The following is a 24,590-nucleotide window of genomic DNA, read 5'->3' on the forward strand; positions in this document are numbered from 1 at the left end:
GGTGCGCATCATGTGAGCAAACGGGTTTATTAAAATGAGATGTATATCTCAGTGACACAATGACACATAATGTTTCAAAACATACTGTACTGTATATCATGTTTCCTCAACAGGTAAGAAATTCAGAACACACCCATGCAAACAGGGCCTCTCTATCTATAGCCTATATCTAACACACACACACGCACACGCACACTCACGCGCACACACACACACACACACACCCCTAGGGACCCTCGGGCCATGGCAACACATACACTTTAGCATTAGTTAGTTGTAAGTACAATTACTCAGTTGTTCATTAGTGAGTGTTGTTTTAACATTAGCAAATGATTATTAGATTGTGTGTTCATATCGTGTGGTTAGAAGATGATTTTATACAAGTAAAAAAATGTCACACATGCCCGAGTTGTAGCTTAATGTTTAATACTGTGACAACATTTCGGCCTGTGACATCGTTTCGGCCCCAATGCCCCTCTTCCTCAGATCAACCTCCTTTTCTGGTGAGCGCTTTGCACCTTCATGAATAGAGTTAGTATGCCAACAAGTATGACATGGCAGTTTTTATTTACTGTCTGAGTAAAAAAAGAATTCACAATATACTGTGAGTGCACTGTACTGTAGTCTATAACCACGAATAAGTGAATTATAGTCCTGAAGCCAGAAGACTGGTGGAGGACTTCGTCAGATGGTGCCGAAACAACCAGCTGCAGCTGAATACTACCAAAACCAAGGAGATGATGATCGACTTGGACTGGGCTGCAAGTTCAGATACACTCTACAGAAAGGGGCAGAGCAGGCTCTACTTCCTCAGGAAACGGAGATCCTTCAATGTCTGCAACAGACTCCTGCTGATGTTTTACCAGTCTGTCATGTCCTGTCCTATGCCATTGCCTTGCCTGGTGGTAGCATGAGGAAAAGGGATGCTGGATCGACAGCCTGGTGAAGACAGCTGAGTCTGTGGTGGGCATGCAACTGGAGACTCTCACTATACAACAGCTGAGAACTCCATACTAGACAATGACAGTCACCCCCTGCACACGTTTCTGGCCAATCAGGATTGAGTTTCTCAAAAGAGAAGTTGTTAGCCTGTTAGCAACTTCGGTAGTTGCCAATGGGAAAATGCATTGAAAACAACAAAGTAGCTAATGTAGTAAGCAACTTTGCTTTTGAGAAATTCACCCCAGAAGAGTCTGTTCAGCTACAGACTCCGTGCCATCCCCTGCCGGACAGACAGACTACGGAAGTCCTTTGTCCCTAGGGCCATCCAGCTCTTCAACACCACACAGACGGATAAGAAGGGCACACTGACAGAGATCATCATTGGTGACTGGACTGCATGAATGAACCCCTCCGCGCGCGCGTGCACACACACACACACACACACTTTTTTGCTATAGCCTATGTTTACTGCAATGTGCAATTATGTGTATTAGGTCTTTGTGTATGTCTTGTAGGCCTATCTATGTATCTATGTAAACTGTAAGATACCTTAATTTCCCTCGGGATTAATAAAAGTACTCTACTCTACTCTACTACTATTAAAGACATGTTGGAATAATCTCGCAGCATATGAGCATTCTGATAATGAGTAGCTAACCATTTGTTAAATAGTGTAAAGTGTTACCCATGATCCAAAAACCTTTGGGAAATGCTGCTGACGTGGCTAACAAGCCTCTCACTGCGTACAAGTGTTTACAAATATTTGCACTTACATACGTATATGTACTTCGTGTTCATGTGAATGTATTTGTGAGATAAGAAGTATGAATTACTGTGGTATTGGTCCATCTTATCGGCCTGTCATCTGATAGTGAACTGACAAACTGTAGTAGAGCCATGCTTCCCTGTTCCTGGCAAATATTACCACTAACCGCCTCTTATTTTTACTGGTATGGTCCTCTCTTGGTGATGTTTGCAAAGGAAGAAGACATGTACAGTCAGAGGCAAAATAATAAGTCATTAATAATAATAATTGTATTTTTATAGCACAAATTCATACATAGAATGTACTGTAGCTCTAAGTACTTTAACAGTCAGATTAAAAAGAAGCAACAATCAGCAAGATTGTTAAAAAAAAAAAAAAGATTGACTAAGAAAAAAGGCCACATTTGCTTTTGCAGCATTATTGTGTATTGGAACGACAAATGAGCTCCAAAACGACAAAGATCCGAGACAAATTTGGTAGCAACTATCTACTCTTTGCTGAATAAACTTAACTACTATTCATAAAACATTGCTATGGCATTACTGAGTCTTAGTGCAGAACCTATAACCTTACTGTCACCAAAATTGCAATGACTTTGTCGTAATCTGTTACGTAAGGCTCTCTGTGCTGCCATAGCCATGTTGTTATAATGTAGTTGAGTATTTTCAGCAAATAGTGAATAGGCCCGCTGGCAACCCCATCTGCAGTAAGAAGCTACGTAACAAATTAAAGGAGCACTCCTGCCGATTTCAATGTGCTGTTGTATTGCTCACGCTATATTGACTTGTCAGTAGCCGGTGACGCCGCAGTTTTTGGCTCAGCCCTTTCCGAGATATGAGCTATTCTAATGGGGGCAACTTTTGTATCCATTTTTAAAAAAATGAACATAGGCCTACTCCAAATATTTCCCCAAAAGGTATCGCTGTTTGCTAGCTGTCTGCTGATGTTGCACAACCTTTTGGATGTTTTGGGAATAAATGAAGATGTTTTTTTGAAATGTAAACAAATTGTCAGGAGTGGGGCATTAAAATTCCTTTAGTGTCTGTATACATGTGTTTATATGTAGGCTATATATATATATTATATATATATATATGTGTGTGTGTGTGTGTGATAAATGTATGCAGTAGGCTATACCAATATCTAATCCTTCAGGATTAGTAACATGGACTATCCTGCTGTATTCCATACTGTTTTTTACATTTTCAATATATTGCCTTTGCCATGTGTCACTAAATAACTCCCCCCCCCTCTCTCTCTCTCACACACACACACACACACACACACACACACACACACACACACACACACACACACACACACACACACACACACACACACACACACACACACACACACACTTTAATACGTAGGCCTATGTATGTATGTATATGTATAATTTAATATTTGTATAATATGCATAGGGTAACACGTGATCCATGATTTTGGATTTTCTCTCTGCTTTTAAGTGCTTACAGATATTTGCACTTACACACTTACACATATTTGCAAAAGCTGATGATGTGGTGGACAAGCTTCACCCTGCTTACGGGTCCATATTTGCATCATGTTCGTGTGAATGTATTTGTGTGCTAAGGAGTATGAATTACCACATTATTGGTCCTTCTTATCCGCCTGCTATCTGGTAGTGAACTGACATAGCAGAGACATGCTTCCCTGGCAAATATTACCAGTAACTGCCTCTACTTGTGGGTCCAGTGACTGGAATATGTCGCTGAGACATGCATCATCTGAATGTTAGCTTTTATTGTCAGTTTCTTCATATGCGCAGGTCATACAAGGAAATTGAAATTATATTTTCTGTCTTATACCATGAAAGGACATAGACATACACGTAGACATACACAAAGTGCAAGACAGGAACAGTGATGGTCCAATACCCATAGAGTGATGAAGTAATGAATAATACTGAGAATTTAACACTGAATGACAGTGATGGACCAGCGACAAAAGTGATAGGCCTACAGTAATAAATAGCAATTAACATTTAACATTGAACATTTAACATGTAGGGGAATGTGTGTAATATCAAACAACTATGTAACTATATCCACATTAGTAGGCCTACTTCGACTTTTATCTTATACATCTCTGTGCCAGTGACTGAAATATGTCACTGAGACATGCATCATCTAAATGTTTGAAGAGCATATCACACAGACACCTTGGGAAGGTCCCTGTGGAGCTATTGTTTCAGTCTGTGAAAACAGAAGTCCATGAATGTATGCATTGGTTATTAATGCATGGGATGAAAAAGATGACCATTTTAATTTAATAAACATTAAGCTACAATATCTAAGATCTTTAAATTGATGCTTGTCACACACAGGACAGCATAGTCAGTATTGGGGAGGCCATACATGCAGAGCAGAGGCAACTCTAGGTTCAGCTGGGGCCCCAAGCGAAATGTCGAAGTGAACATTTGAAAGAAATGTTCCACCACTGTAGCAAAGTGTGAGTTGCTATTCACCAGGGCTTGGGGCCCCCAAACATCTGCCTGTGGTGACAAGATGCAAATCTGTGTGAGTGTTGACATCCAGATGACAATGGGATTACCTGATGACATCAGCTACTTGATCCAGAGCTGCACACCACAAGATGTGAAACATTATAGAACTGCAATTTCTATGAGTAATAACAGAAAGCATGTTTTTGTATTATATAACATATTTTTGTAAGGCTGCTTTTTGTATACCCCCCTAGCGTAATGCTTACAATACTGTTTTATTGTATTTTAGGCCAGATTCACACAGGAGCGTGGCGGAACAGCAGCGAGACAACTGAGGTCTTTCTGCCTATAGTTTCGGTGTGTTCTACTCTGCCTTTCACACCGACAGCGTCGGCGTGCGTGACCAGTCCTGTTCAAAATCCCACTCACAGCCAAAGCTTGTTTGCTACTTTGTCATTCATTTCAATGGGACACTGCCGGCCGCTGCCATCCAAAATCCGCTCAAGTTCTATTCTCCAAATGCAGCGCGGAGTGGAGCCGTCTCCCGCACCTCTATCACCAGACTGTCGCGTGTTGGTGTGGAAGGACAGATCTGTTTCCATGTATTTTCGCCACCGCCGGTAAAAAATCGCTTCCGTCTTGCCCTGCTTCCATACTCTGCTGTGAATTAGGCCTTATAAGTCACCCTTTGTATAATATGTGTTTCAGTCAATTTAAATACATAAATAAAAAACCTCAGACGAAATGCACTGCATCACCACACCCAGAAACAAATGGAAAAGAGAACCCATATGTTACTTCAGTACTTGATTGTGAGGTTAGGATACAATCATTTTGTATGGTTTATGTATTTCTACTGTATGTAACGTGTATGTATCATACATTCTTATTGCCTCCTCTGTCATTGCTTTATAATTGGCCAGGGCTCATTCAAAGATGAGAGTTATATGTAGTAATATATCAATGGGACCTTCCTAGATAAATGAAGGTCCATTAAAATATAATATCTCACAAGTCGTTTTGGATTTTAAAAAGGAAAATAGTGTTCACACCAAGTGTAATGAACAGATGTAGAAGAGCAGACAGAAGAGCAGATATACAGTAAGTGATGCGAAATAGTTTGTGACAGCCCTTGTGTACTTAAAGTGATATCAAGTGATTAGGCAGTGGGCAGTACTGACAAACAAAAACTTTCTTATCTGTCATCTTGAGCTGCATGAGTTAGAGAGGCAAACACAACTGTCGGCTTCATCATCCTGGAATTTCACTGTCAATGTACTGTTGTGTTGTCTCAAACAAACCACATGAAAGAGGAATGGCATTGTATTCCATAAAGTAGCTCTTCAGCTGATTGATACGGCTGATACAGCATTATGCACACATTTTTCTGATCGCTTAGAAACAATATACTATAATATTATTTACTCACCTTCCTTCCTGGAATCAAATGTGTTCGATTGTACATTTCCAGCTGCCAGTTTGCAGCCTGTGTGTGTGTGTGTGTGTGTGTGTGTGTGTGTGTGTGTGTGTGTGTGTGTGTGTGTGTGTGTGTGTGTGTGTGTGTGTGTGTGTGTGTGTGTGTGTGTGTGTGTGTGTGTGTGTGTGTGTGTGTGTGTGTGTGTGTGTGTGTGTGCTGAAGTCTTGACCACTGGGCAGCAGTATCAAAACACATAAAACAACTAATAAACTGATTTTAATAAAGTGTTGGGCAATGTGTACAACCTTGGTTGACATGCACGCACAATATAGTTATAGGCAGGCCTGCCAACAAGGTAAGTTGTCCTGGGCCCAGCGAGAAGGGGGGCCCAGAATTGGGTCACCATTACATTGAATGCATTGTGAGGGGGGGTGCCTTTCAGATGATTTTGTCCCAGACCTGGCCAAAGTGTCAGCGACCCTGGTTCCATACTCAACCGATGCACACACACACACACACACACACACACACACACACACACACACACACACACACACACACACACACACACACACACACACACACACACACACACACACACACACACACACACACATCTTATAGATTTATTTTTCGAGACATATAGGTTACATTTTGGGGGGGTTAATATTACCAAATGTAAGACATGTAATATGCAAGACAATATTTCAGAACTCTCATACGACACACAGACAGTTGACACTGGTGAATTTCTTCAGGGTTGAAAAAACACATTTCCACATATTTTCATTGATGTCATAGCATAGGCTTATTGGCTAAAATACCAAATTACGTGTAACACTTAAGATCAAAACTGGCCATTGCAAAAAAAAGCAGAAGCAGTACATTGATTTCTGTTCCTCCCTTTGTGAAATGTTGTTTCATAATATTCTATTGTAAAGCTGTATCAAATTCCTAATATAATGTACTGCACATCTACCACTACAAACTACAGCACATAACCAGGGCAATCAGATATAGCAACCTGCCTCCCTGGCCTATGCTAGATACGTACAGTGTGTGTGTGTGTGTGTGTGTGTGTGTGTGTGTGTGTGTGTGTGTGTGTGTGTGTGTGTGTGTGTGTGTGTGTGTGTGTGTGTGTGTGTGTGTGTGGCACCCCCTAGAGGTGTCCACAGCAACACGGACAGGCAGACAGGGTCATTGATTTTTAGAAATTCACAATATGAAAATATAATTTGTTTTGAAGACGGGAATCTCGTCTTTTCAGTGATGTAAACCGGAAGTACTAATGGTGACCCGGTGGTACCAAATTTTGTAGTTTTAAAGATAAAAACTACAAAAATACGCCCTCTTCCGGGTTTAGAATGTCCGAAATACTGTTACCTGCGCCTACAGTGTAAAGCTGACAACATAGTGCTGAAAACATAAGTGTCAATGGAGGTTGAGATGTCGAGAGGTGAGAGGGGTGAGTATACAGTAATCAGAGACGCTCTATTATGAAACAATCTTTGGTATAATCCTCTGATTTACTTTGCAAAGTCTCATCATGAAGAATATTGGGACATCTAAAGACTTTGCCTTGACCAAATTGTGTTCGTGTTCGTGTGTGTGTGTGTGTGTGTGTGTGTGTGTGTGTGTGTGTGTGTGTGTGTGTGTGTGTACGTCTGTACTGTGTGAGTGGGAGAGAGAGATATGACTTGTGAATATATGTACTGTATGTATGGTGAATACATGTGCAATGTTGTGTGTAATGTCTTTGTGTCTTCTTCTGTATTTAAGTATGCATGCTACTTGACACCTTAATTTCACTTGGGATTAATAAATGATACTCTACTCTATTCTACTCTAAATCCAAACTGCATTGTGTCATGGTGGAGATAATGGCGCCCCTAGTGGTCCTGATGGATCGTACGCTGGATTCAGCTGGTCATGTGGGGACCTGCACACACACACACAAAGAGAGATAACAAATCAATATCATTTTGGGCAGTCATGGGTAAATGGTTAGGGCATCATCTATCCCAAAGGTTGCCGAGACTCCCGACTTGCTAGGCTGCTGGGGAGAATACAGTAATTCACTAATGCCCTCCCCCATCCTCCTCCATGACTGAGGTACTCTGAGCATGATACCGTGCCGCTGCACTGCTCCCTTTCGGGAACCATTGTGGACTGCCCCCTTGCACGGGTGAGGCATAAAGGCACGCTTTGTTGTGTACAGTGTGCACTTATGTGCTGAGGAGTGCTGTGTCGCAATGACCATGGGAGTTAGAGTTTCCCAATTGGACTTTCACCGTTTCCTGCAGTCTCCAGCCGTGACGCAGGACTCGACGTCATCAACGATTGAAGTTTTTATTCTACTTTTGTTCATGTGGGATTTAGGATCTTGAATGGGGGGAGAGCCCCCCCCCAAAAAAGTGTGTACGAGGGATGACAAGAAGGATGGAGGAAAGGACGGAGGGAAAGGCATTGATTTTCAGACACAGTCTATTGCTGTGTTTCAAATGGCGCACTTGTACACTTCAGACACTATGTTTCAGTGCGCATGGCCTATTGGTTGCGCACTGAAACATAGTGCCCGAATTCAATTCAAGGAGCAAACCAACTTCATGAATCACATTGTGGTGTGAATATATCAAAGACAGAAAACAAGATGTTCTTCTTACCCTTGCTTCTTGCATTTTTGTCCTAGCAGAGAAAAAGATAAATGCAACAACACATTCTCAGACAACGATCTCAATCTCAAGACAATGATGATACTCACTCAGTACTGAATATATCTGAAATTCATTTCATCTATTTCAAACAAGAACATGTGACATGAACCACACCAAAACACCCAAAACACTGCCACATGCAGTACAACAGGCCAGACAACAAGCGGTACACACCCGCGAACACACACACACACACACACACACACACACACACATGCAGAGAGAGAGAGAGAGAGAGAGAGAGAGAGAGAGCGCTTACTTCTTCTCCTGTGACTGTGACAGCAGTAGGCCATCCAACAGGCTGCCATCAGTATGTTCCATCCCAACACGACCAGCAGCAGGTGAGAAGGGCCTGGGGGAAAACCAGTTTGTTACTGTAGCGGTTTAAGCAATAAGCCACGAGAGGCTGTGGGTTATGCTCGATTGATAACGGCCAAGGGGAGTGGGGCACGGCACGAACCTGAGAGCCATAAACGTCCCCTTGCCCGTTATCAATAGAGCATAATCCATTGGCTCAAGTGGCTTATTGCTTATCTAACACTGTTACACTTAATCGCTGACCAAATTTCTTTAAAAACACTTTAATAAAAATGAATTTGATCCGCGACAAGTTGAGGAAGTGATTGTGGTTACCCCGGCATTACAGTGCATGCGTCGTCGCGCTGCCAGACACACACTTCGCTACAAAAACTCAGCAAGGGGCGATAAACCGCAGGAATTAAAAGTCTTTGCAATCACACTGATACCCCAACTACATATGGTGCAAAGATGTGCTCTTCTTGCAGACTCCCTACCCCAACTGCAACATATTCTCATTACCAACGAAAATGTGCTTAGTTCAACTTAGACGCGCATACAGTAGAATCTTCAGTTGGAAGGTGTAGGTTTACGCTCAACCACGGCTATCATCCAATCAGAATCAAGAACCGGACCGCACATTGTTAGATACACAACTAAACTACAGTGCGTATATATACTTACAGTAGCCTACAGTATATCCCTAGTGACAAAGATGAGGGTAAAGGTGCACCATGTAATGTTTTTGTTGTTTATTCCCAGAATTCAGCCAATTCACAAATGTTACCCTTTTCATGAATACTTACCACCACCACTTAATTCTAAGTATTAATTTTGACTCGAAAAATTGCACTTTGCATACATGAAAAGGGGGATCATCTCCATGGTCTGCCATTTTGAATTTCTAGAAATAGACATTTTTAGCCTCAAAACTTACTCTACTTCAATTATACTAGTAAATATTGATGTATTATTTAGTAAATATTCATGAAAAGATCCCATTTTACAGTTTCAATGAGCATCATAGTTGCAGTACCCATTCTGGCCACATTGTACACAGTGCACCATTAATATCAGCGTGTCTATTCTTTTCACAAAATGACAGCATTTAGTCCATATGGTCCATATGGTCCACATGGCCAAGGGAGACGAGGCAGGTATTCCATAAAGTAGCTCTTCAGCTGATTGATATGGCTGATACGGCATTATGCAAACACATTTTTCAGATCGGTCAGAAACAATATACTATAATATTATTTACCCACCTTCCTTCCTGGAATCAAATGTGTTCGATTGTACATTTCCAGCTACCAGTTTGCAGCCTGTGTGTGTGTGTGTGTGTGTGTGTGTGTGTGTGTGTGTGTGTGTGTGTGTGTGTGTGTGTGTGTGTGTGTGTGTGTGTGTGTGTGTGTGTGTGTGTGTGTGTGTGTGTGTGTGTGTGTGTGTGTGTTTGTGCGTGTGCATGTGCGCGAATGTTTGTTTGTGTGTATGTCGGTGTGGTGGTGTGTGCATGTACGTACAGTATGTGAACTAAGGCTGTAACAATACACTCAATTCGATTCGTATCCCGATTTTTCACCTACGGTTCGATACTCCCCACGATTTATGAAACGTACCACAATTGAAGCTTGGACGTAGCCTAGAAATCTAGACGCCCCCAGAGGCCGCAAATTGAATTTGCTCCCCGGGGCAGTCTAGCGGACCTGAATATACAACCGATCCAAGTTGGACCGCCGTTTGAGGCCAATCAAATCGTGAGGGGCGGGATCGGGGGCCGGGCTACCTAGTGAATACACAACTGGGCTTTCAGAACATACACGCCCCAGGTGTAAACCGCTAGCATTGCACCAGTCTAGGAGGAAATGCGTCTGACCACCAGCCAAACGAGTTGCCGAAATAAATTGTGTTTTCACTTACAAAGTTTTAACATGCCCCGTATTCAACCACAGGGCCCTTCTTCACAACCAGCGAAATGTTGAACAATTTTGGGCTTGTTAAATGGTTGCATAAACTAATATGATTGATTGTTGTCAACATTATGTTCTGTGTAAGCTAGCTAGCTGGATACCAAGATGTGTTATTTGACGGGAGGTGGGCTAGCCGCTAGCTCTACCGGCAAGTCTCATTCCCATCTATTTAGTAAGCTACTTACAGAATTCCATAGCTCCCAAATGTCTCGTTTTTAATGATGTGGTCTTATTATAACTGTCACTAAATTGGCGAGTCCTTTCAAGCATTTTAATGGTTGAAAAGAGACCAGTTGTAGTTGTAAACAAAATACCAGTTGATCTGGTTAAGATGGGCCCGGCGTTGTCATTTCAAATGGTTTGATAAACGACTTCTTAAATGATGACGTCCGTTAATACTTAAATGATAGTTCATATAACTTGTCTGCTTGTTGGCCATATGTTTATGCCTTTGTGAATGGCAATTTAATATTTGATTACAGTCAGAAAGTCGAGATGCACCGAATCTCTGCCGTGAACTGACGGGGGTAGAGATCTTTGGATCTCTTACCAAAGATCCACACACACTAATCGTTAACTGATGTAGACATTGTGTTTTGATACTGAGTGGGTTAGTTGTGCAAACAGCTGTCAGTTGTTGTATTGTGTTCTCGGAGTCTGAATCAGGCTGCATGCTCTCTCTCTCCAAGTAGCTCCGAAACTATTGCTGGCCGTGCCCCTACAGTTTGCTGGTGGGGATTCAATGTGATTGGTTGTTGCGCCATCCTATTGCGTGGCGTTGAGTGCCGAGGCATTTGATAGACAGCCGTTTATCCCGCCCACATGGCTTCCTATCTACTCTAGACCCATGTCAGCTTTCAGCTGTATGGGTTTAGCTTGCTAGGCTAGCTTGGACGCACTATCACATCAAATTAGTGGTTGTTTTCTGGACTGAAGGACAACAAGACTTTGATAGGACATATCACGATACTGCCTCCATGCATCACGATACAGTATATTGACTCTGAGTCTTATGATTTGTCTGTTGGATCGTTAGAGTTATGTGCATATGTCTTTGTACGTGTGTGTGTATGCGGGTATGCATGTGTTTGTGTGTGTGTGTACTTTAGGCCTATGAGTGCGTGTGTGCATGCGTGCATGTCATACGTATGTCTATAGTTTATCTTATACATTTGCACATACAGTATATGAACTTTATTACAGTCTCTGTGCCCAATAGAAAGGCACATAACATATACATAACATAGACAGGAAGAGAAGAAGAAGAAGAAGAAGAGAAAAAGAAACGAGCATATAGTGTATCTCATGCTGAATGTACCTACATATAGTGTATTTTGCATATAGGCTACATAAAGTGTACAGTACATAGCATAGCCTACATAGAGTGTATCTTACACTGCATGTGCATATAGTGTTATCTCATATTGTATGTACATATGATGTATCTTACAAAGTATACTGAATGTAGGCCTACATATAGTGTCATATATGTCTTACACTGCATGTGTCTATAGTGTATCTCATACTGACGGCCCGTACCCACACAGAGAAATTCCGCTCCGCTCTCATTGACTTTGAATAGGGGTGATATCGCCGCAGGACGCGATTTGATATAGAGGAGCTCTCTATATCATGCAAATATGATGGTCCAATAACCAATCAGATGGGCGTATGGGTAGCAAGGGCGGATGTATGGCAGACAGACTTACTGGCACACACTGGCCCGAGGTCGCTCCACAGGTGGGGGGGCTGGCAGGTGATGTGGGCGGGGCCCAGTAGCAGGAAGCCAGGCTGGCAGCGCACGGAGCACACGCCCCCCGAGCACCACAGCTGCCCCCCAGCAGGCTCTCGCACATGCTCACATGGGGCCTCTGAAAGAGGGGTGAGGAGGATGGAGGGAAAGAAAGATTAAAAGAACAAGAGAGGAATTTAAGACGTCCCCCTGCTGTATGATGTCACCCAGTGGTGTAGTCTACGTAAAACGCAGGTATACGCAGTATACCCACTTCAAAATGTCAGGAATATCAGTATACCCACCTAAAATTGATTGACCCATTATTTAGAGTAGCACAAATACTATACCCACTTCAAAAATGCTCAAATATACAGTATACCCACCACAAAAAAGTAGACTACACCACTGCACCCCTGCATTAGGCTCTGGTGTATGTTCTCAGGGCCAGATTAAGATGGCCTGGGGACCCTAGGCTACAGGTGGCTGTGGGGCCCCCCGGAAGGAAGATTTTGCAAGACATTTAAATAGACAGTGTCATAATTACGAGCTAGGAAACAAGGATAGCATGTGTACCAACTTGCCAGATTAAATTTTCAATATTGCATCTTGTCACAATTCCGCAGTTCACTTTTGGCCAATCAGGGGCCTCCTGTCAGGTGGGGCCCCCTAAGCTGCAGCCATATCTAGCCTGTCCTTTAATCCGGCTCTGTATGTTCTCATGACTTTATTGGAAGGATGGATGGATGGAGAAAGAGAAAAAGAGACACAGAGAGAGAGAGACAGAGAGAGAGAGAGGGAGAGAGAGAGAGAGAGAGAGAGAGAGAGAGAGAGAGAGAGAGAGAGAGAGATGAACATGATGTGATACGTTTGTGTGTCTTACATGTGAGTGCTTGTGTGTTTCCATGGAGTGTTTGTGTGGGAATTTCACCTACCTGAGCACTCTGGCTCATTGTCACTCCATTGGCCGGTGGCGTTGCAGGTGATTTGAGCCGGCCCCTCCCTTCTGAAGCCACGCCCACAGCGGAACGTGCAGGTGGCCCCAAAGGAGACGTTGCCATGGGGACCACAGCAGTCTATCGACACATTCTGAGCCACCACGGGCTGTCTGCACTCTATAGCTGTGGGGAGGATGCATCGTCAAACTCTCAGACTCTCAAACTCTCAACATATACTTTTAAATGGAATACTGGAGGTCTCTCTATATCTATATCTATCTATACAGTACATCTTTAGTTTAGTTTGTGTGTGTGTGTTTGTGTGTGTGTGTGTGTGTGTACTCGTTATTTACTCTTTATAAAAAATTAAAAAAAAACCTAACCCCTCTCTGCAACTGCACTTGTTGTTCTGTATATCTCCTGTGCCCTTTGCTTGCGATGTGGCTTGATTATGTCCTCTTTTGAAAGTCGCTTTGGTCAAAAGCTTCTGCCAAATGCAATGTAATGTAATGTAATGTAATGTAATGTAATGTAATGAAATATCTATATCTATATCTATATCTATATCTATATCTATATCTATATCCATCTCTGTCTCTGTCTCTGTCTCTCTCTCTCTCCTTCTCTCTCTCACTCTCTCTCTATCTCACACACACACACACACACACACTATGACTGTCTGTCACATACTTGTGTGTGCCCCACCCACCCATCCCCACACACACACTCAGACACACACATTGAGTTGTTGTTGTGTTGGACTGACCTGTTTGACAGTGAGGCCCAGTAAAGCCAGGATAGCACAGGCACTTGAAGCTGTTTATGACCTCCACACACTCTCCACGACCGTAGCATGCGTCTCTGGTGCACTGGGCTAAGGGAGAGAGAAGACAGTTTCCATTGTCTTCCTCTGTGTGTGTGTGTGTGTGTGTGTGTGTGTGTGTGTGTGTGTGTGTGTGTGTGTGTGTGTGTGTGTGTGTGTGTGTGTGTGTGTGTGTGTGTGTGCGTGCGTGCGTGTATGTGCATGGAATATAGTCACTTCTAATGGTACAAAAAGGCCATACTGCAAGATATACATGTATGCACTGCACTGCATTAACTTTTATTATGCGTAGGCAGACAGGCCAGTCACCTAGGGTGCTAGATTTGATGGAGACTCAGGCACCAAATTGACTAGAACCAGTCCTGTGCATAGGACAGCAAGCTTTCATCAACAAAGTGACACAAGAGCTCTGCCCTACAAAGGCAAAGTGTAGTAACTACATATTTTGCCAAAATTGAGTTTAGACTGAAAATGGTCTTTATAACACCTCCTTTAGCTTGTGACAAAGCCTTGTGGTCCAAAAAAATGTGTCCTGTTTTAGAGATAGCCTATTGGTATGTGTATCTCTTTTGAAAGTCGCTTTGGTTATAAAGCGTCTGCCAAATGCAATGTAATGTAATAATGTAATGAAACTTGCAGTAACTACATTATCCAACCTTAAATCAAGACTTTGAAGACGTTTTTCTCAGTTTCAATGTCGGCATAGTTACTGCACTTTACCTTTGTAGAGTAGGGCAGAGCTCCTCTCAAGTCTCCAACCACTGGCGTAAATGTAAGCACTTCATGCCCCCCTGCAAGCTACCAAGAATGGGCCCAAGAATGACAAAAGAGGGCCTAATATGCAGAGGGTGCCCGTTTCTTCAAGTCAAGGGCCCATGTGGGCCCCCCGCCTCGTATGGGTGCCCCTGTCTCCTACCTTTGTAGCAAATGGGCCTGTTACTCTCAGAGCACTTGGCATCGTTCCATTTGCCGCCATTTGGCTTCAAGCGGATGTATATCTGCACACAATCTTCGTCGTCCTTGTCGTTATTGGGCTCGTTCGGGGCCCAGGAGGACCCGTTACCTGCCAGGGCCCGGTTCAGGCCCACCCAGGTCCACGTGCCGTTGTTCTTCCTCAGGCCGATCCAGTAGTGCGGCGTGGAGTCCTGGTGGGGGATGATGCTTGTGATGTTGAGGATGTGCTCTGTCTCCACCTGGTTCTGGATGGCCAACAGGTCTGTGTAGTTGGCCCGGCAGAAGCTGCGCGCCGAGGTCCAGTTCATGGCCAGCTGGTGGGAATGGTAGGTCCAGCCGAGAGCACAGCCAGGGAAGGTGGAGAGGACTGGGCAAGTGTAGAGCACAAAGGAAAGGAGGTCACTTTCGCTCTAGCTTTCTTGGTGCTCACCGTCTGGACTGTATTCAGTTTGGAGCAAGCTGGTCCACTTCAAAGGAGACTGGGCCAAGGTCGACTGGAGCACACAGGATACGTTTTTCTGATTTTATTGTGGTGCGAGCATGACTAACGTTTTGACGCAGTGCGTCTTCATCAGAGAGTGTTTGACATGATCGCAAGTTGAAGTGGACCAGCTTGCTCCAAAGTGTAGAGCACAGTCAAGACAGTTTGGTTGACTATGTAAGGTGGAGAGAGGACTGACAATGTTTAACCCCTTAGCGCAGCACCTATGTTATAACCTTACTGTCACCAAAATTGTAATGTCTATGTCTTAATCTGTTACTTAAGGCTGTCGACACTGTCATAGCAATGTTGTTATGATGTAGTTGAGTATTTTCAGCAAATAGTGAATAGGCCCGCCGGCGACCCCATCTGCACTAAGAGGCTACGTAGAGTAAGGAGGCATATACAAAGCGGATTCCAAAAAAGTTGGGACACTTTGTATTTTGTGAATAAAATCAAAATGCTGTAATTTTCAAAACATCTAATATGTTAATAAGGTAGAGCATTATGTACAGACAACATATCAGTTGTTAAAGTCAAGCAGAATTATTGTTTTGAGGTAATTATGTGATCATTTAAAATTTGACCCATGCAACAAATCTCAAAAAAGTTGGGACAGGGTCAAAACATGTTGTAATAGTTGGATAATTCTAAAAATAACACAAGGAAGAATATTTTAAAAGGAACTATATTGACTGCCAACATTAATGCACAACTAAAATACCATCACAGAAAGGCTGTGGCACTCAGCAGCGAAGATTTTGAGGGACTAATTACTTATCTATTACACAGAAAGATTGAATTATCAAAATTGCAGGCATATAAGGCCTATTTCTGTAATATAGAGTTCTGTGTAATCATTGCATGAGTTATGAGATCATGACATACTTGTGGTCAATAAGCAAACTATGACACTCCAACAATGACAGCTCTCGAAAAAATGACCATAAACACAACACTTGATTAATGCACATGATGCAGACATTTAACAGTGTTGCATGCAGAAAAGCTCATTCTATGAACCTAGGAGACATGTGAAACTGTCCTCTGATTACAGGATGGAAAATATTTAATCCTGTTTGAAAATTATGGAGTCATGCACCCTCCAGGTTATATAGAAAATGAATACTTCAGCTTGATTTAGTGGTCAGTCTGAAAGACAGCATATACGATGGTAAAGGGGTGCAGAGGTGACTTGGTTAGTGTCTTCTTACTCATGTAGAGCATTAAAATGAATGTTAAATGATAGATACAGACTTTAAACAGCAAACATAGCTACCAAGGCATTATATTTTGGAGCACCGCCTTTAGGTATTGTCCCCTAATGGTGGCAAATTTAAATCTCTACTATGTTCCAACAGTGTGGTTCCATCATAAGAGTAAACAGGTCACAAAATTGTTTTCTTGCAGTCAGGATATGCCCATATTAAGCACAACAAAAAGGTAAACAAGTTCAAGAACACACCTATCAGTTGAGCTGCTGAAATCATGTCTCGCACATCAAAATATCTCATTTTTGAATAATATTATGCCATCAGTCAAAGTATTTAACTGTTCAGTCTCATCCCTTGTGTTGTGTTTAGTCTTATCTAATATAAAATGCATTTTATTGGCCCTGTCCCAACTTTTTTGGGATTTGTTGCAAGGGTGAAATTTTAAATGATCACATAATTACCTCAAAACAATAATTCTGCTTCACTTTAACAACTGATTTGTTGTCTGTACATAATGTTCTACCTTGTTAACATATTGAATGTTTTGAAAATGCCAGCGTTTTGATTTTATCCACAAAATACAAAGTGTCCCAACTTTTTTGGAATCCGCTTTGTACTAAGATGCTGGTTCAGGAGTAAACCAGGTTAAGTTAAGAGGTAAGTCATCAAATAGAAGAGCCTGGTGTCCACATTTTCTTGAGGACTCCAGGCTCTTCTATTAGATGATTCACAACCTGGTTTACTCCTGAACCAACTTCGTATATACGATACAGACAGAGCAATATATACAATACACACAGAGCATCACCCACAAACACATACTATATGTACATATACACACAGTACTACATAGCCTACTGTAGATGGGATATAAAGTACTAATAAAGTACCAATTTTATGACTATGACTATGAAGATACAGTATATTCAGGTAAACAGGTAAAATTACAATATTCAGAATAAAATATGTAGTTATACTCACAGATAATAAGAGACAGGAGAATAAGCTGCAACATGTTCTGAGTGATGCTTCCTCTCCGCAGCACAGCCATGAAAGGGGCCTCACTGTCCTGAAGGGCCTCCGTCTTCTGAGGACCAACAGTCTAATGAAGGGAAGGGGCAAAAGTGTTATGGCAGGCCATGATGCAAGTCATACTAAAATAGTAGAGGAGCATGTTATTATTTATCATTAGTTGCAGTGACACAGATCAAATACTTTAAATTTAGGAACATAGCCCCTTAATGTACACCATACCTCCAGTGGCACGCTGTAATAGCTATTGAATAGTTAAGTACCATAGTACTACAATATTATGACATAACACAGGGCCTTTAGTAATACACTACGACTTGGTCATTGACATTCAGGTAACAGCAAATTTTATGACGCCGCGTCTTAACGGGTTAAAATGTCATTCACCCCATTGTCTTTTTTAGGTGTATAAAAGTAACGTACAGTAGGCCTGGTTCTCACGCAGAGTGACCCTTCGTGCATTTTCGCTCAACTTCGTCAGAAACATCTACTACTAGGTCATATTTACTGTACCAACAGCATGTTGCTTCCCTTCTACAAAATGAGATTCTTACCATAATGCCGGTGGGTCTCTTCCCTTGATCTGCTGTTGTGTTTGCAACAAATATTCCTTAAAAGCTTGAATCGTTTTTTGTTGAGATGCTTAACTGTACAGGTTACTGTACGGTGCCTCTCTGGTCTTCTCTCTGCCAGCCTCGCTCTCCCAGTGCCTTGTGCTCACTGCTCTCCATCAGGTCATGCTTTATGTTATGTTCACTATCAGGCATCAGGCTACAGGAATCCACACGAAAAGCAGGATGCATTAAATGGAGTTTGGCTTCACTTTTTGAATAGACTGGCTTTTCAATAGATGAATGGTAAAGTTCCGAGAAAGGGCATAACCATAAAATGAGTGGCCCTAGAAAAAATAGGTATACTGTAGGCCTACACCCAAAACACTTAACAAGTGACACCATTTTCAATGCGTAACTTTTTTTTTTTTTTTCAACATCTCCTACTCTCATTTATTTTCAGTTTTTGCCCCACTACATATTTTCTCAGTACCCGACAAGGACATCAAAATTTGCATAGACAGGTCTTGTGTTAATAAAAAAAAAACTCAAGGTGTAGAAAGGTGAAACATTGAAATTATACTATACTAATTCTGTATCAACAAAAAGAGCTGATTGAGGTGGGTCGGCACTGGTCCACTCTCACCCGTGGGATCTACTGACATCATAGCAAATTTACATCATCGTTTGCTTCTTAACTTATTGGATCATTTTCTGAAAACATGGTGTAAAATAAGGCCACTTCTTACTCATGTTAATTATTTTATAGTGCGGGTAAGAAACTGATAGTGTCGTTGGAAAGGAATCTACATTGCAAGAGTCACCCCATCCAGTTCAAACAGGACAGGTTTTTAGGGTGCCTTATTCTGACATTACCAGTGCAGCTGGTGTCACAGCCACACCAGGCTCTCCACCAATCACGCCCTCTCTCCAATCACCTGAAACCACAGCTTCACGCTCACTCTCCCCTGATTACTAATTGGCCACCTGTTACCCTCGTTACCCCATTACCAAACCTCTCACCTGCCCTTTGTTTTCTTAATTGCCAGCCCTATGTAAACCCCTGTCTTTGTTCATTCTTTGTCTGGCTTCGTCTTGAGCTACACGGACTCCAAGCTCCTTGCCGTTTGAATCTCCCAAGAAGAATCCCTGAAGTTAAGTTTTCATTTTGGACTTTTGATCTTATTGAATTGTTGGACTCTGCTTTATTTTCATTTGGACCGAATGCCTTACTCCTACGTTAATCTCCATTTTTGCCAAGTGTATCCTCTGAGCGTTGATGAGTCCAGTTTCTGTTTCACTGTATGAATTCCTGCAAACCATCAAGTAAAATCTGAAAACTGACCTCCTGTGCCTTGAGTCTGTGTTTCGTGACAGAAAGCCAGACCAGGCAATGGATCAGCCTACAATCAATCCAACCCAAGACCACTTTCAAGACCTGATGGACGAGTTCGGCCAACCACTCACAGCAGCTGCTACTCCGCCGCTGCAACAGCAAATCCTCCAACCTCAGCCGATCCAGCAGGCCCCACAGCCACCGCAGGTCCAGCAGATGCCACAGGCCCAGCAGGTGACTCCATTGGCTCCAGTGATTGCCCACTCGCATGTGATGAACCCTACACCCTATTCTGGGGACCCTGAAGGCTGCAAAGGGTTTTTGCTACAGTGCTCCTTGGCAATCGAGATGCACCCTCGTCGTTTCCCAAATGACCGTGCACGCATCGCCTACATCATCTCAATGCTGACCGGCCGTGCTCTCCAGTGGGCAGAAAGCGTGTGGAACAACCCTGGAAATGCCACTACATCTCTTGAAAACTTTGTCGCTCACTTCAAGGAGGTGTTCGGGATTCCAGAGAGAGATTCTACCATCCAGACCAAACTCTACAACCTGAAACAAGGTAGAAGCGCTATCACACAGTATGCCCTGCGTTTCCGAATACTAGCTGCATCTAGTGGCTGGAACGAAGCAGCCTTGATCACCACCTTCCGCCAAGGGCTCGAACCATCTCTCCGCCTGCACCTGTCTTCCTATGATGACTCCATTGGATTAGAACGATTCATCCAGCTTGCTATCAGAGTCGCCCATCGCCGTGAGGCTTGCATGCAAGATGCCAATGTGCTAGTACCAACCTCCAACCGCACGCCGAAGAGTGATCCTGAACCCATGCAGGTGGACACCACAAAGCTCAGTCCTACTGAGCGCAGCCGTCGGATGACACAAGGTCTCTGTCTGTACTGTGGGTCAGATGCACACCTCATCGCCAAATGTCCAGTTCGTCCACCACGTCCAACGGTGAGTTCAGTCTATGCTCCTGAAGTGCATCTCAAGCCTCTCCTTATCCCTGTTTTCCTCACTGTTGCCTCTTCCAAACACTTGGTTTCTGCACTCCTTGACTCAGGCTCCGCTGGGAACTTCATATCTGGATCCCTTTGCCATCAACTCCAACTCCCGAAGACCCGCTGCTCCACAACCTTCACCGTCCACTCAATAGTGGGGAAGCCTCTCGCCCGCAAACAGGTACAATTCCAAACTAATGTTCTAGAGCTAAGTGTAGGAAGCCTTCACGTAGAGCCCATTAGTTTCCTAGTGTTAGACAATGCCACAGTTGACATAATACTAGGCCTTCCCTGGCTAAAGAAGCACTCACCTGCCATCTCCTGGACCACGGGTGAAATCCTCCGTTGGGGTGAATCCTGCCATGGGTCATGTTTTCCCCAACTCCCAATCCAACGGGCCCTCACTGCCCCCCTGTCAGTCCAAGCTACAACCCTTGAGAGTCCTCACCAGAACCAGCCCATTCACATTCCTCCAGAGTACTCCTCTTTCGCAGATGTCTTTTGTCCCCAACGTGCAACCAGTCTACCTCCACATCGACCATGGGACTGTGCCATTGATCTCCTGCCAGGACATCCAATACCACATGGAAAGATCTACCCATTGTCCATCCCCGAACAACATGCCATGGAGGAATATGTGGCCCAGGCCTTGGAACAGGGCTACATTCGACCCTCAACATCCCCAGCCGCCTCTCCATTCTTCTTTGTGTCTAAGAAAGATGGCGGCCTGAGGCCCTGCATCGACTACAGGGCAATGAACAAAATCACCACCAAGTTTCGCTACCCCCTGCCGCTTGTTCCAGCTGCTCTTGAACAGCTACGAGGAGCAACTGTCTACTCCAAGCTGGACCTCCGTAGCGCTTACAACTTGGTGCGAATTCGCAAGGGAGATGAATGGAAGACCGCATTCATCACACCCACAGGCCACTACGAATATCTGGTGATGCCCTACGGTCTTTCCAATGCCCCATCCGTCTTCCAAGGCTTCATGAACGAGATATTTCGTGAGTACCTCAACAAATTTGTCATCATTTACATCGATGATATTTTAATATACTCGTCTGACTACCAGACTCATGTGCAGCATGTTACCCAGGTTATGTCTAAGTTGAGGCAGTACAGCTTGTACCTCAAAGCGGAGAAGTGTGCATTCCACCAGACCACAGTCCAGTTCCTGGGATATGACGTCAGCCCACAAGGAGTGAGTATGGATGATGGGAAAGTGGAAACAGTGCAGTCCTGGCCTCGTCCGCAGACCATCAAAGAGCTCCAGCGTTTCCTGGGCTTTGCAAACTTCTATCGACGCTTTATCCACAACTACAGTATGCTAACTTCCCCATTGACCTCCCTCCTCCGTAACAAACCCAAATCCCTGGCCTGGAACTCAGAAGCCACACTGGCATTCGACCAGCTCAAGAGAGCATTCACCACAGCACCCATCCTCTGCCATCCAGACCCTGAGAGAGCATTTGTGGTGGAAGTTGACGCATCTACATCTGGAGTTGGAGCCATTCTGTCCCAGGTCCAAAAAGAATCTCATCGCCTCCACCCTTGCGCCTACTTCTCCAAGAAGCTCACAGCTGCAGAGCGCAACTATGACGTCGGTGATAGAGAACTGCTCGCCATTAAGCTTGCCTTGGAGGAGTGGCGTCACTGGCTGGAGGGGGCCAAGCACCCATTCACTGTCCTCACTGACCACAAAAACCTGGAATACCTCCGTCAGGCCAAAAGATTGAATCCCAGACAAGCAAGGTGGGCCCTGTTCTTCACACGCTTCCAATTCACAATTACCTACCGTGCTGGTTCCAAAAATGTGCGAGCAGATGCCCTCTCCCGTCTTCACAACTCTGAAGAAGACACTGACCCCCCTGAGCAAATACTGCCCCCAGAGATCATTGTGAGCCCCATACTGTGGGCAATTGATGCCCAGATTCGAGCTGCCACCCAGACTGACCCTGCTCCGGCTAATGCTCCAGCTTCCCATGTCTATGTTCCCAAAAGTCTACGCAGTCCACTCCTCACTGCTGCCCACTCATCTCTTGGGACCGGACACCCTGGTGCCAATGCCACTCTCACTGTTCTCCAGAACCGCTATTGGTGGCCTGGAATGGCAAAGGATGTCCGTCAATTCGTCACCCCCTGTTCAGCATGTGCAATATCCAAGAGTCCACGCCACTTGCCGGCAGGCAAAACTTGTCCCATTACCCATTCCACAAAGGCCCTGGTCACACCTAGGTGTAGATTTCATCACGGATCTCCCTCCTTCCAATGGCAGCACCTGTGTTCTTGTCATCGTGGACAGGTTCTCAAAGGCCTGCAAACTGATTCCAATGAAGAGCCTTCCAACAGCAGCAGACACAGCTGATGCATTGTTCACACACGTCTTTCGGAACTTCGGCCTTCCAGAGGACATTGTGTCGGACCGGGGGCCCCAGTTCATCTCTCGATTCTGGCGGGCCTTCCTGCAAAAGTTGGGAGTAACTGTTAGCCTCTCCTCGGGCTATCACCCTCAAACCAACGGCCAAACTGAGCGGAAGATCCAGGAAATCGGACGATTCCTGCGCACATTCTGCCATGACCGCCAAAACAGCTGGGCCCAGTTCCTCCCCTGGGCCGAGTATGCACAAAACTCCCTGCACCAACCCTCCACTGGCCTTACCCCTTTCCAGTGCATGCTCGGTTACCAACCACCTCTCTTCCCTTGGTCTGATGAATCATCTAACGTCCCAGCAGTTGACGCATGGCACCGGGAAAGCCAGAGAGTCTGGAACAAGGCTCACCACCACCTGCAGAGGGCAGTCCGCCGTCAGAAGCACCACGCTGACGTCCGCAGGTCCCCTCCATTCGAGTATGCGGTCGGGCAGAAGGTGTGGCTGTCGACCAGAGACATCAGAATGCGTCTCCCCTGTAAAAAGCTAAGTCCCAGATATATTGGCCCCTTCACTGTCACACAGAAGATAAATCCAGTCACCTTCAAGTTGCAGTTGCCTCCTAGTTACAAGATTCATCCAACTTTTCATGTCTCGCTTCTCAAACCCTTTCATTCACCTGTCTCCTCTTCTCCCACAGAGCCTGGTGTGATTGCGGATCCTCCACTGCCACTCCTCCTGGACGAGGGTCCCGTCTATGCGGTCAAGACCATCCTTGACTCTCGGCGCCGCAGAGGTCGTCTGGAGTATTTGGTCGACTGGGAAGGTTATGGCCCTGAAGATCAGTCGTGGGTTCCCCGAGTTGATATCTTGGACCCCACCATGCTCGTCGACTTTCATATGACCCACCCCAGCCGACCAGCCCCCCGTGGTAGGGGTCGACCGCGCCGCCGAGGTCCCTCGTCCTCGGGAGTGCCTCCTGGAGGGGGGGGTAATGTCACAGCCACACCAGGCTCTCCACCAATCACGCCCTCTCTCCAATCACCTGAAACCACAGCTTCACGCTCACTCTCCCCTGATTACTAATTGGCCACCTGTTACCCTCGTTACCCCATTACCAAACCTCTCACCTGCCCTTTGTTTTCTTAATTGCCAGCCCTATGTAAACCCCTGTCTTTGTTCATTCTTTGTCTGGCTTCGTCTTGAGCTACACGGACTCCAAGCTCCTTGCCGTTTGAATCTCCCAAGAAGAATCCCTGAAGTTAAGTTTTCATTTTGGACTTTTGATCTTATTGAATTGTTGGACTCTGCTTTATTTTCATTTGGACCGAATGCCTTACTCCTACGTTAATCTCCATTTTTGCCAAGTGTATCCTCTGAGCGTTGATGAGTCCAGTTTCTGTTTCACTGTATGAATTCCTGCAAACCATCAAGTAAAATCTGAAAACTGACCTCCTGTGCCCTGAGTCTGTGTTTCGTGACAGCTGGATATGATCAGTTACAAACAGGGCTGTAAATTAACACCATGCCGACTGGCCAAATGCTGGTAACATTTCAGTTTGGCTGGTGGAAAAGATCAACTTTGC

The 24,590-nt window shown here is 44.3% G+C and overlaps 1 protein-coding gene across 1 annotated transcript in view; it reads right to left on the bottom strand.

Moving 5' to 3' along the window:
• The window catches only part of LOC134450952 (elastase-1-like), a 176,333-nt gene that overhangs the window by 7,789 nt on the left and 143,954 nt on the right, over positions 1–24,590 (bottom strand). The gene's annotated exons all lie outside the window — the stretch shown is intronic.

This window comes from Engraulis encrasicolus, chromosome 6 (assembly GCF_034702125.1).
Source record: "Engraulis encrasicolus isolate BLACKSEA-1 chromosome 6, IST_EnEncr_1.0, whole genome shotgun sequence".
In the NCBI taxonomy this organism is placed as follows: Eukaryota; Metazoa; Chordata; class Actinopteri; order Clupeiformes; family Engraulidae; genus Engraulis; species Engraulis encrasicolus.